The 14469-nt window shown below is 36.1% G+C and overlaps 1 protein-coding gene across 9 annotated transcripts in view; it reads left to right on the top strand.

Moving 5' to 3' along the window:
* The window catches only part of DLGAP1 (DLG associated protein 1), a 1249429-nt gene that overhangs the window by 511639 nt on the left and 723321 nt on the right, over positions 1–14469 (top strand). For all 9 annotated transcript variants that reach the window (XM_067699609.1, XM_067699614.1, XM_067699612.1 and 6 more), the window contains one exon: positions 5724–5885. The gene's annotated coding sequence lies outside the window, so the exon portion shown is untranslated. The remainder of the gene's footprint in view (positions 1–5723; positions 5886–14469) is intronic.

The following is a 14469-nucleotide window of genomic DNA, read 5'->3' as shown; positions in this document are numbered from 1 at the left end:
GTCAAGCCTCATTTTTTTCCACATGCATTTTCAATTTATCAAGCACCATTTACTGAAAAGAACTAATTCATTGTTTTCCCTACTTACTGAGATGGCATCTTTGTCATAAACTAGGTGGCGATGCATGTGGTGGGTTCTTCACTCTTTGATCTGTTTTTAAGTTACTACCATAAAGCTATTTCTAACACCATTTAATTTACTGTAGGGATGCCCTCATTTTCATGTGGTATTGCTCAATTTCATTTTTCTTCTTAATGTCTTATGAAGAGTTTCCAGAAACAACTTTTGGCATAGTTGGTTTTTTCCATTATATATCTTGCTTCAACTCAATTGTTTTCATACCATTTTTGTTCATTTCTTTCATCTGTTATTTTTGAATTTAGTTTGCTATTCATTTTCCAAGTACTTTTGAAATCTGTTTGAAGTTTCATTTTGAAGTAAGTTGAGTTGCAAAACATTTGCAAAACTGTGACAAAGAGATCCGATAAACTCATCGCCCAGCTTCGCTAAATGTGGACATCTTATGGAACAGTAGTACAATCATAAAATCATGAAATTAATATTAGCTATAAAACTTGGTACCATTTATAAACCTAGTTTATAAACCTAGTTCCTAGTTCAGGATCAAATCCAGGATGACACATTGTATTTAGTTGTCATGCCTTTTTTTTTTAATGCAGAAAAATGCTATTTATTTATTTTAACATCTTTATTGTAGTATAATTGCTTTACAATGCTATATGTATACATGTAGCCCCATATCCCCTCCCTATTGTGTCTCCCTCCCACCCTCCCTATCCCACCTCTCTAGGTGGTCACAAAGCACCGAGCTGATCTCCCTGTGCTATGTGGCTGCTTCCCACTAGCTATCTATTTTACATTTGGTAATGTATATATGTCAGTGCTACTCTCTCACTTCATCCCAGCTTTCCCTTCCCCTCCCCGTGTCCTCAAGTCCATTCTCTGCATCTGTGTCTTTATCCCTGTCCTGCCCCAAGGTTCTTCAGAACCACTTTTTTTTTTTTTTTAGATTCCATATATATGTGTTAGCATATGGTATTTGTTTTTCTCTTTCTGACTTCACTCTGTGCGACAGACTCTAGGTCCATCCACCTCACTGTAAATAACTCAATTTTGTTTCTTTTTATGGCTAATATTCCATTTCATATATGTGCCACATCTTCTTTATCCATTCATCTGTCGATGGACTCTTAGGTTGCTTCCATGACCTGGCTATCGTAAATAGTGCTGCGATGAACATTGTGGTACATGACTCATTTTGAATTACAGTTTTCTCAGGGTATATGCCCAGTAGTGGGATTGCTGGGTCATATGGCAGTTCTATTTTTAGTTCTTTTAAGGAACCTCCATACTGTTCTCCATAGTGGCTGTGTCAATTCCCACCATCAGTGCAAGAGGGTTCCCTTTTCTCCACACCCTCCCCAGCATTTTTTGTTTGTTTTTTTTAATGTTTATTTTTTATTTATTTCTCTTATTAGTCATCCATTTAATACACATCAATACGTGTCAATCCCAATCTCCCAATTCATCACACCACAATCCAGCATTTATTGTTTGTAGATTTTTTGATGATGGCCATTCTGACCGCTGTGAGGTGACACCTCTTTGTAGTTTTCATTTGCATTTCTCTAATGGTGAGCGATGTTGAGCATCCTTTAATGTGTTTGTTGGCAGTCTGTATATCTTCTTTGGAGAAATGTCTATTTAGGTCTTCTGCCCATTTTGGGATTGGGTTGTTTGTTTTTTGATATTGAGCTGCCTGAGCTGCTTGTATAGTTTGGAGATTAATCCTTTGTCAGTTGCTTTGTTTACAAATATTTTATCCTATTCTGAGGGTTGTCTTTTCGTCTTGTTTACGGTTTCCTTTGCTGTGCAGAAGCTTTTAAGTTTCATTAGGTCCCATTTGTTTATTTTTGTTTTATTTCCATTTCTCTAGGAGGTGGATCAAAAAGGATCTTCCTGTGATTTATGTCATAGAGTGTTCTGCCTATGTTTTCCTCTAAGAGTTTTATAGTATCTGGCCTTAGGTCTTTAATCCATTGTCATGTCTCTTTATTCTCCTTTCACTTGAGGAACATCTTTAGACTTTGTCTTCATGACCTTGACATTTTTGAAGAGTGCTGGCCAATTAATTTGGGGAATGTCCCTCAATTTGGATTTGTCTGATGTTTCTTCATGATTAAATTCAGATTATTCATTCTTGGCAAGAATACCCCAGAAGCAGTGACGTGACCTCAGTGAGTCATATAAGAAGGTAAACGATGTTGACACACCTCATTTCTGGTGTTGTTAAGTTTGATCACTTGATTGAAGTGGAGTCTGTCAGTTTTCTCCACTTTAAATTTATGGGTTTTTTTCCTTTGTAGTTAATAAGTATCTTGTGGGAAGACAGTCTGAGAATACACAAGTATCCTGTTTTCTCATATACCTCTGCCCACTAATTTTATCCTCCATCACTGATTCATGCCTCTGCAACAATTATTACGGTGCTGGCTGTGAGATGGTGATTTTCCCTTTGCCTCATTCCTTCTGTATTTATTAATTTGATTTCTACTCTAAGGATGAGCTATCTTATCCTTATGTATTCATTCAACCACTTATCTGTAGTATGAACTCAAGCATATTTGTTTTATTCCATGAGATAAAATTCATTATTATTTTCTGGTCATCGGGAGCACCTTCCGACTGGCTCCTCAGTCCTTTTGACTTGCCATCAAAGTTTGAGCACTTGCTTACTTTCTGGCCCCAAAAGATGGGGCTCATCTTGCCTCATCCCCTCACCATGCTCATCTCTACCTTGTTCCTGAGATCAACCATTCCTCCCAGGATATTTCATTCCTTTCATTGAAGAAGGATATTTGGAAACCAAGGTCTGGGTGCTAGGTGTGTTGATTGAACTTTTACAGTTGCTTCTAGGTTCTCTCTCATCTGACAGAGCTAGGACATAGGTGTATATATACAAACACATACACATCTATATCTATTTGTGTATATACACACACACACATATAATCATGAGTTTATATTGATGCATCTGATTCCAGTCCATCATCACAGCGTTCGTTCAAGTCAACTTCCTTCTATTTCTAGTAACTTTTTAGCACGAGAAACATCACTCTCATTATCATCAATGTATTTAAATTATTTACTCAATCTGGAAAATGCACATAAAGTAGTTTCACAATTGCAATTTTATATCTCTGTAAAAAAATCTTTACAGTACAATATGTGTACAGTTCTTTTTGTCTTTAGCCTTAAAGTATGCAATCAAAACACTGTTTCTGAAGGTTACTTAGGTTAGCTCTGTTCTTTCCCATCCTCTTCAGTGTGGTTCTGTTATTTATTTATAATGCAATGTCTATGGAAGGTGTTAATTTCTGAGTATTAATTTCATACTCTGTTGCCTTAAAAAAAAACTTCTGTTGTTTGAGGTACTGTTTTTATTGATTCTTTAGAATTTTCCATTTTAGCATCCACAAGTAGGAATAGGTTTACCTCTTATTCTTTAATTGATTTATTTCTTCTGATTGCATTTGCTAATAAAGTGAATAATAATGGAGATACTGGACCCCCTCCCCCAGTTCCTGACCTGAGTAGAAGTGCTTCTAGTATTTTCCCATTAAGTAAGATATTGGTTTTAGGATTGAGGAGTATAAATATTTTTCATGTTAAGAAAGTGTCCTTTCTTTTGTTTTCTTGAGGGTTTTTATGATGAGTGAATGTTGAAATTTTTTTAGGCTTTTCAGCATGTATGGTAATATATATGGTTTATGATATTAATAGATTGTCTAATATGAACCAACCTTGCATTTCTGGAATAAGTCCTACTTGATTGTGTGTGATGTTGTATTCTGTTTGCTAAAATTTCTTTAGTACTTTTGTGTTGATATTCATAGACAGCTATGGTCTGTAATTTCTTTTCTTTGAACAAAGTTTTTTAGGTTTAGGTATCAACATTATACTGGCTTAAGAAGAAACAGAGGTTTTTCTATCACTTACAATTTATAGTGTGTTGGAACTAAGGGACAGGACCCCATAATCAAACCCATGGGTATTTCTATTGTAAATTGTAAGAATATTCATATTAAGCGTCATAAATAATGATGATAAGTGGCCTCATGTCAGTTCAGGTCAGATCAGGTTTTCCTAACAAATAAGACACAAGAAAATCTTAACTTCAAGAGATTTTTTTGGAGTTTGATATTGTCAGTAAGGGGTTTATTATTCCATAATAATAAAAATATTAAAATTTGTATATAAAATGTATATTGCATTATTTAATAAGAAAATTGTTTACAAACTATTAAAACTTTGACCGGTTTATGCTATCTTGGGAAAATAAACAAGATTTAGTATTGTGTTATATATCTAGAAAAAAGCTAACCATAGGAAAATAGAAGAAAATGCACCATATTATTAGCAATGACTATGATGTGGTGGTTTAAAATTTTTTTTTTTTTTTTTTTTTTTCCGGTACGCGGGCCTCCCACTGTTGTGGCCTCTCCCGTTGCGGAGCACAGGCTCCGGACGCGCAGGCTCAGCGGCCATGGCTCACGGGCCTAGCTGCTCCGCGGCATGTGGGATCCTCCCGGACCGGGGCACGAACCCGCGTCCCCTGCATCGGCAGGCGGACTCTCAACCACTGTGCCACCTGGGAAGCCCTTAAATATTTTTATAAATATTTTATAAACATTTTCTATTTTAAATATTTTTATTTTATACTCTGCAGATTTTTAATGAAGATAGTAATTTTACAATGAAAATAATTTTTTTGTCAAATCGACTTTAGTACATAGTCTTCATTGTTCTGTAAGTTTGACTGTAAGCAATTTGAAAAAGTTGCCTTTTGTTATCTTTGCATGGTGGTAAATTCCACTCTAAATCAGGTTCTTCATGATAGAGAGGGAGAGAAATTTCTTTGAATATTGTTTTCATGTGTTTGTTTCATGTGCTGAATTTTACTGGTTAATTTCATTCTCAGTCTGTCTCCTAAAACATTATAAATAAACTTGGGATGAGTTTATAAAAAACAGTTTTATATTAAACCAATAGAGTTTAATCTGGCATATTGTCTGCTTTGCTGTGGAGAGCATCAAGATATAACAAATAATCCCTCAAATATGAAAGAGTTCAGATGCAACAAGAACTTTGAAGAGCAGAGATCTTTTAAGTGCTAACGCTACTTTCTTGTAGTCTAACTTTAGCAAATTACTAATTCCTGAATCTCAGTCTCCTTATTTATAAAACAGGAGGAATAACACCTCATCTGAGGGTGAAGCGAGGTCATTTCTATAAAGCACCAACCCAGTGCTTTATATTATGTGCTCACTAAATGGACATCCTATCGTCCTGAGTTTTAAGCAAGAACAGCAAAGAAAGAGGGAAGGAATAAAATACCTACTCTTCATCAAGCACTGTTAAAAGCATTAATTTCATTATTCTTTTCATAGCCCTCTGTGGAGGGCACGCATAGCTTCCCAAAGAAGCAGGGTAGGTGGCTGGGCTGTGAGGTCAAGTCTGCTCTTCTGACCCAAAGCCCACACTCTTGATGACCAGACAAGCCTGCCTCTGAACTATTAGTGTAAAAATGAGAGTAAGGCTGCTATTCGTGTGGTTTAGTATGTATAAGTAATATTGGAAAAGTAACTCTGAAGCTCAGTTAACAGATTGGTAATTCTTTTTTGTCCCCTTCTGTGTTTCAGCACACAGTGAATGGTGCTTTTGAGCGCCTTCTGTGATAACCATTCACACCTTTTCTGGGGACACTTTCTTAAAAGAACCAGCAAGCATCCAGTTTACTGAGAGATAAACGCAGATTCATGGAGTTGTTGCAGAACAGATACCTCTTGTCTCACTAAGACTGGGTAAGAGTTTAAAATTTCATTTACTGTTATGGATGATGTTGGGTGTGATGACCTCTTCTGAAATATTTCTGCTTTGATATAAATCGGAAAGTTTCAATAACTAGACACGTGATGGGAAAAAGTAGGCTACCGTAAAAAGGCATTGGTATTTGATTGATGCATTTATTATTACATAAACATGCTGATGTATTTGAAGATATTTTTATTACTTAATGTGAAGTATAATGTGTTAACATTGCAAGGGGAATTTCATGACCAGCATTCTTTTAAAATATAACTGCAGTACGGTTTTATGAAACCTGTAATTGCTACAATCTATGTTGTTTCTACTGCTATAAAATCGATAACTAAATTGGAGAGGCTATCTCCTTGAAATTGGTTATGATGAAAATGTACCTACTATGATTATCATTATGCAAATCCTGCCCTGTGAGCTTTCCTTACTTGTACTTCTAGTGCGTATAATTATACTTCTGCGTACCTTTTCCTCAACGTTAAAGTTTTCTGTTCCAATATACTAAATTGCCAGTCAGTCCATTTGGGGTTAATCATTGAAACAGAATTGAGGCTGGGAAAAGGTAGTGAAATCGGAGCAGATGGCAGAATAGGAGTAGTTGCTGCAGGGAGTTTGGGGGAGATGAAGAAGACGAGCAAGGTGACTGCATCACTTAGAAGGATGCTCCAGTGGCCTCCGTAAGGGCAGAAGTGAAGGGATGAAATAGGTGCTTTGGTCATGACACGAAGTTATCTTGGGTGGATAGATGTTGAGAAATAAAGGTCATCCAAAGGTTTTCCTTCTCAAGTTTCCTTCTCAAGAGTTACTCTGCATCTCAGGTACCTGAGATTCAATTTGAGTCAGTGCCTCTGAGACTGAAATAGAAAGATATTTACATGAACTAGACCTCTTGGAATGCATAGTCACATGCCATGTGTAAAAACTTTTCGAGTATTTCGTATACAGTGTAGGGAAGGGATATCAAGAAGGTTTCCTAGTGAACAAAGCCTGGGAAATGGAAATTAGTTAGCCTGAAGGTGTGAAAATGCCCCTGGTGATAGCAGGGTGGCTGAGAACATGGGATTTGGGGAACAGATCAGTTTCTCTGATTTGAATCCTGATTCTGCCACCTTTTGGCAACCACTCCTATGGTAGCTGTGAAAATTAGATAAACTAAATTACAAATTAGCGCACAGTAAGGGTTCGAAAATGGGTATGATTATGTTAGGTGATAGCGCAAATATTTGTAAGGACTTTTACCGTTTTACCAATTCTTGATCTTAATACCATTTTCTCCATGAGGACTTAAATTTCTCATCTGTAAACCCTCCTACTATGTTGAATTTTCCTTAATCTCACCTAGCCAGCACAGTTAGGAAGACATTACTACATTTTTCAAGACGAGATTGTTGGCTTTCAATTCTGGCATATGTTATATTTCTCAAGATCATTGGTATTTTAAATTTTATGATATTAAATCTGCCACTTTCTAGCATCTTAATATAGAGTAAATTAGCTAACTTTTCTGAATAGTCTCATCTTTGAAATGGGAACAGTAGAATATCTATGAGAGTTTTTGTGCAGAATAAATAATGTAAGATACAGTGCATGACACAGAAGTACTCGATACATATGGCTACTGTGACTGTTACTACCATTATTGTAATTAGTCTTCTTAAACTCGTTTACTAATGATGTGATCGCTGATGTTGTCAGTCTTTAATTTGTGGAACTCGGAAGCAGGACATTCTACAGTTTTTTCATTTGTATAACTTATTATATATGAAAAATCTTACACCACTTTTAAACTTTTGAAAACATTATTCGCCATCATCATTTTGTACCCTCTAAATACAGTATATTTCATTTAAACACAAATCTCATTTCACGATGCTACTAAATTATGTCTAAGAACAGCGGCTTTTAAAACTCCCCAAACTTGTTTCTTTCTAGAGGGAATTATAAAACTTCCATTCTACATTTTTCACATTTTGATGATTCTTAATATCAGCGTTTGGCTGTGTCACCCTTAACTTTAGACTGCTGACCCAACCTCCTAAGTCTGTAAAAATCGTAACATAAATACTGGGTAATCAGGATACTCTTTACTACTTACTCCATCCAGCCGTTCTAACTTGGTACTCTGTCTTATCTCCATGGTTCTGAATGCTTAGAACTTGATTCCATAATCCAGCCTTAATGTCCAGCTCTGACCCACATTATATTTGCCCCAGTGCAGTCAGTACTGGGTTTGAAATAACCAGTGAATTTTAGGAAACTGAAAAATGTGACTCCTTCTTTCATATTAAGATCTGATATTGACCAGGCAAAGCTATGTACCAGGGTTCCTGATAATGTTCTTATGAACTGTTGTAAACAATAAAATAAAAAAAATTTTTTTTAAGTTTTTCTCCATTTTATTTATTTTTCTGGTTTATTTCCAAAATGTTTTTAAGGAAGTTGTGTGAGCAAGTTGGAATAAGAATATATCAGATGTTTCAATAGGTAGCTAAAGACTTATGGCATATGTAGGATTAACCAATAAAGTAAATTTTCAATAGAGCTAATTTATTTTTTTACGTAATCTGGGCCTAAACCAGATTTTTGACAATAACAGTGTAATTATTTCACTAAAGCTTTTACAAGTAAGTAGATCATAAGATCTTTCAGAGTGGGCAGCAAGGTAACGTTAGACCATTTGAATACATTTTATAACTTTTATTTGCCACTTAAAGTATCTGGATAAACAAAAGGACTTATGCAATTATATCTAAAAGTTAGAAACTGTTTTTACTGAAAAGATAGCAAAATTTTAAACCCACTTAGTCTTAGTGGTATAAAATATTTCCTTCCTAATTTTTAAAATAGAAGATCTTTCAGAGCATTTATTCAAAAATTTAGCGTTATTTTCTACTTATATCTTTGAACATAATTCTTATAGTTCAAAAACAAGAAACTTAAAGAATTCTCATTGCCGACCATTAAATTCCAAACTTCATCAAGTGCAGGGTATTTGTTTTAGGTGATCTCGGTGTTACTGGTAACGCTCAGTGTTTCTAGAAAGACTCCACTGCCAAATTAGGTGATCAGAGAAGACTGTCACTTTTGGAGTGTTGTTCATTCCCAGGTGTTTAGTCTTGCCTTTCATTGTATCATGTTTTCCACTTCGCTATTCTATCGAAGACTTTTTGAGGAAAAAACCGTCCTCCCAAGTAAGGTCTACAGTAATTTCTCTTGCGTTTGATGTCTAACAGAAATAAGCAATGTCAGATACATCATTGCCACTTCCTTAAAGTTTCTGGATAATCTGTCCTATTTCTCATATAGTTTCTGAGGGCTGTTTCAATTGTTTCCTGGGAAGGGCAGGTGTGGAAGTAGGGGATTTTTGTAGAATGGGGAAGGTGTAAGGAGAAACTTGGGATGTCTGAGTACATAATCCTAGTGCATCCCAGGACAGTTCCTGAGAAAAAAAATCCTATTCTCCAATGTTCTGAAGGAAATGAAACATTTGGTTTTGATATTGGTGGTTAATGAAAATTTAAGGCCGACTTTAATTGATATGACCTCTCATTAAGTCAATACTTAGTCATATTTATATTGTTTACTACATTTTTCACTGATAACCCAGATGTCTCATTTCATTAATTTAAATTGGGTTGGGAAATCTGCAGAGTCAAAAAGCACTTAATACTTAAGTTTTTTTTTCCAAAGGGTATAATGTATTATTAGTACTTAGTCTAAGTTCGTATTTATTTTTATTTCTACTTTATAAGAAAACTGGTACTTTCCCCCTTATGCACATTTGCCTTATTGATTTTACTTATATATCCTCATTCTGAAAGTATACGGATAATAGCAGTAATTCATAATTCTTGGTGTGAATTGTAAGGAAAGAGCATAGAGTTTCATACCGATCTAGAATTATCGATAAACAGATTATATTTATGAAACATTTAAGTTCACCTTAGTTCTTAAATAGTATCAAAACTCCAGTTGTTTTCACATTATAGAGATTTTTCTAAATGAGTCGTTTCATATGAATTTCTTATTCAGGTTCAGTTTTATAATATGATTTTAAGAAGATCGTGATCTCGTGAATTTTCCTTTTATATTGTTTGTAAAAGTCAATTTTATCTAGGAATGTCAAAATTTGTTTATTTCTTGGAAAATTTGCTAAAAGAGATCTACTCAGGTGTATTGAAAAGTTGACTGTATAATTAAGAAGTCAGGATAAGAATAAAGTGGGTCCACAAATACCTTCCAGCTTTTTATATTTGCCCTGAAACTAGATCTGTGTGAGGGAAAGAACACTGGACATGAAGTCAGAAGACCAGGTTGCTTACTGTGGTTTTAGGCCACTCACTTTCTTGACCTCTTAAGATTTAGTTTACTTTTTTCTTAACAAACAAACAAACACACTTCTTTGGGTGATTGGGGAATTAAATGAGCTAATATTTGTGAAAGTGTTTTTGAACTTTAAGGTTCTATAAAAATGGTGCCTGTGAATGTTGCAGTTACCAGTGGTGTAATATGAAAACTTTTATTATAAATAGTTTAAAGAGTCTAAATGGGAAATCCTGTTCAATCTTTTAATTTAAAGAATTTCAAAAGGTAAGCATTTTCAATGGGTTTGACATCGCACTTACTGTTACATGTCTCCTTTCATTTAGCACGTGTTGATTTCTGTTTCTTTCATTGATTGAACATGTACATTCAGAGTAAATGGTAAATATTGACATTTAATATTTTATTTTTGTTACATATTAAACCCTTGTTGGATTATTCAGAAAATTTGGAGTTCCCTGTCATTGGTGTCAGAGAAATGTTAAGCAAGGAATAATAAAGATTGCATAAATGTAGCAATTCTGATGAAGTAAATTAAGTTTATTTATGTTCCATGATATAAATTGGGAACAGGAGTGAAATATAGGTCCTTTTCTGATCATATTATATGTGATCAGAAAAGACAGGTAATTTATAAGAAGCATAAGTTGGCCTCTATGAACTATGTGTCTAGATACCAAGTAGATAGTTTTTCCGGTGTAGATGAAAACTTGGTCCTGACTTACTAAGGTAGATGACATAGGAATTCATGGGGGTGGAGTCAAAACACAGTTTTGTCTAAGTCCGAAGTCAGGACTCAGCACCTAGCTATACCTTCTTCATGTATATTATAAAAGAAATCATTGATCTGCAGTGTGATACATATGGCTGATTCACTTCGTTGTACAGCAGAAACTAACACAACATTGTAAAGCAACTATACCCCAATTAAAAAAAATAAAAAGACTATTTTGTCCCCATCAGTTGCACACAGAGTCTCAGTGCTATATAAACTGTGAAAGTGCTTGTAGTCAGTTGTTTTAAAGGAAATTTTTAATACATGAGCAAGAAAGATATTTTTGAAGCTCTTCTACTGATTTTAGACCATTTACATCTAATAAATGACCCTTTTAATGTCCTGATAGGTACCTTCGTGACCTGTAGAATGATTCATAGATGACTACATAGGGGAAACAGTTTATTTGCATAGTCTTATTCTAAGAAATAAGTAGCTCCCTGCTCTAGGTTCATTTAACATCTTATTTATTCAACTTCTGTCCTACTTATCATCTTGTCCTGCCAAGAATGCACACTTGACAGTTGACCTTTCATCCTGAGCTCCTAGAGAGAACGGTCTGTGATCTATTTATCGTGGTATTCTTCCTCCCAGCCAGAGTTCCTGACAAATAATAGGCACTCAATAAATATTTAGGAAATGAAAGCTGGATAAAAATAATCAAGTATACACCCGGGGTCCTATAACAAGTTGCTGTTGTAATTGATTGTGAAAGTCTTATTTTTTTATTTCATGTACTAACACATTCTGTGACTCATTTATTTATTCACGAAGCATTTATTAGATATGCACTGTGTGCCCAGCCCTTCTCTGGATACCAAGGATGCATCAGTAAGCAAAACAGATGAAAAGCTTGACCCTCAAATGTTAATATAGAAGTCAGTCTGATAGAGAGTGGATGTTATTCTTTGAATTAGCCATTGACCTGACCCCTTATATGAGCAAAGAGGAGATTAGGATCATTTTGTTATAAGGAACAGAATCCCTTTCTAGCTAGCTTAGATAGAGGGGATTTACTGGGGTGACACACGAGGAGTATTTTATGTAGGTTTGCTGTATGAGTTCAGCCTGGCCTGCAGGCAGCCGTTACTTTATGGAGCTGACAGTCTTGGTGGGTCTCATGGCCTCTCCTCTTTCGTTCGTTCTTTAAATCTACTTCATTGTCATCTTTCTACCTTCAGACCTGCTCCTTCCACACTTGCCCGTGGCCAGCGCACTGGCCCCCAAAGTGTACTTTTACGCAGACTTTCCAGAGCAGCAGTCCAGAGCTGAGTCCATCTCTGTGGACCAGATGCCATTTCTGGAGTGGATCTGATTGGTCCACCTTGATCAGTTATTCATTTAAACCCAATAAGCAGTAGTTAGAAGAATGGGGTTACCTGGTGCGTTTATAAGCTCCCTCTATGCCAGTGGGCAGCCAAAGGACCCAAGAGTGGGATGTGCGGACAAGCTGGCTTCTGTATAGTAATAGGCGAGTCACATTGTGTTGATAGAGATTATGGGTGGATTGGCATTTATGGTTTATTTTGGTGCTCCTTATGTGATAAATGGAAAGCATATATTCTGATACATCAATTTGTGGCCAAAGTAGCAGTGGAAACCAACCAATAGTCTTACATTTCTACATTATAAAAAAATCACAGATGATTCATGGCATATATTTAATATGCATACTTTAAACGCCTGAATATGATAAATTATTGGTAAGATTTTTAATTTAAAAGTTCAGTGGAGTTCACACTTCTTCTAACGCCGAAGCGTTTCAGTTCTGTGACGTTGCCGTTTGTCTCCTTTCAAATACGTCTTGCACCAGAAATCTAGCCTATTTGGTTCTTGATGACTTCAAGCAGGTATGGATCATGTTTACTTTTCTTACATTCTCAGGTTTAGTATGTAGGCTTTGATGTGCAGACCTGGAGTTGGCCGCATTCCTTAGCAAAAGGACCTTATTTCTTCCAGACACTGCCTCCTTACCTTTTCTTCCTTTACCAGAGCCATGCCAAACTCTAGGACGTCCCATTTCAGTCCCAATCATCTGAATTTTCAACTAACATATAAACCCATGAATCCAAGCCCAACTAAAACAAGTTGAAGTGACCGTTGAATGAGGCTGCTTGGTTTTTTGAACTATTATGTATTCAGTAGCGTTTATTACTTTCATTGTGCAGAGCTCTGAGTTCAGTGCTGGGGACCTAGCAGTGATCCTTGTTCTTTCTCTCCGCAGTGGATGGTGTTGTGGGCAGTAGGGCAGGATAAAAAGCAACTTTCTTATTCGATACATTTTTGCCATTTAGTTCTATGTTCCTGCTTGTTCTTCAGATGACTTTAAAGCCCACCATGTAAGAATTATGCTTCTACTCTGGACATTCTCACCCATAAGAAATTTGCCCCTATGTGGATAATTGTTTATTGCCCAGTCAACTGTTTTGTGAGGAATTAACTGTTTACTGCATTATTGTATCATCCTGTAGCCATTTGGTCTACAAGGCATAAAGAGGTTCTTGAACCAATTTGTTTTCAATAGTATTAGAGTCTTCATACATCTGTTGCATTAAATAATATACTAATTTGCACTCAGTTTTAATACTTGTTCAAAGTCAAATGTAAACACTATTGAACTTTTAAAGTTCCTCATAGGGCTTTCTTCACTGATTTTTCCCGAAGATTTGGAGTACCGCTAGTATTCCAAATACTACTGCTACTGCCGTATTTCCTATAATTTAGATAAAGTCAAAACTCAAAGGAATATATTGCTTGTATTTAAAAGTCTGGATTTTTATCTTAAGAATGCTAAGACAGAGGTGGGCCTGAAAGTGAGAAATGGTATTAGTGACTGTGGTTTCAAACTCTTCGCACCCTCCCTAAGGAAACAGAAAACTTCTGCTCTGTCCTGCATCTAATATTCCTACAGAACTGACCCCTCTATTGAATGCGGTTTGAAGCTCACCTGTTTGACTTGAGGCTGTGAAGACACATCTCTAAACTCAGGCTGGGACCTTTTTTTTTTTTTTTTTTAACAAACGCTTTTGCAAACTGAGGTCAAGAAACTTTCAGTCGTCCTTAGAGCTGGTGGACTCATAGGCTGCATAGAGTAACAGGGAGATGCTTCTGCAACAAGCAAATTAGGTGAGGAAATCCTTGGTATTTCTCAGGTTTCATGTTATCCAATCAAGAACTTGTTACCCCCTTCCTTCCTTCCTTCCTTCCTTCCTTCCTTCCTTCCTTCCTTCCTTCCTTCCTTCCTTCCTTCCTTCCTTCCTTCCTTCCTTCCTTCCTTCCTTCCCTCCCTCCCTCCCTCCCTCCCTCCCTCCCTCCCTCCCTCCCTCCCTCTTTCTCTCTCTCTTCTTTCTCTCTTTCTTTCTTTCTCTCTTTCTTTCTTTCTTTCTTTTTTTTTTGGCTGCACACGGGCTTTCTCTAGTTGCAGTGAGTGGGGGCTACTTTTCGTGGCAGTGCATGGGCTTCTCATTGCG

The sequence above is a fragment of the Pseudorca crassidens genome, chromosome 12 (assembly GCF_039906515.1).
Source record: "Pseudorca crassidens isolate mPseCra1 chromosome 12, mPseCra1.hap1, whole genome shotgun sequence".
Taxonomy (NCBI): Eukaryota; Metazoa; Chordata; class Mammalia; order Artiodactyla; family Delphinidae; genus Pseudorca; species Pseudorca crassidens.
This window is presented reverse-complemented; position numbering and strand designations above follow the sequence as displayed.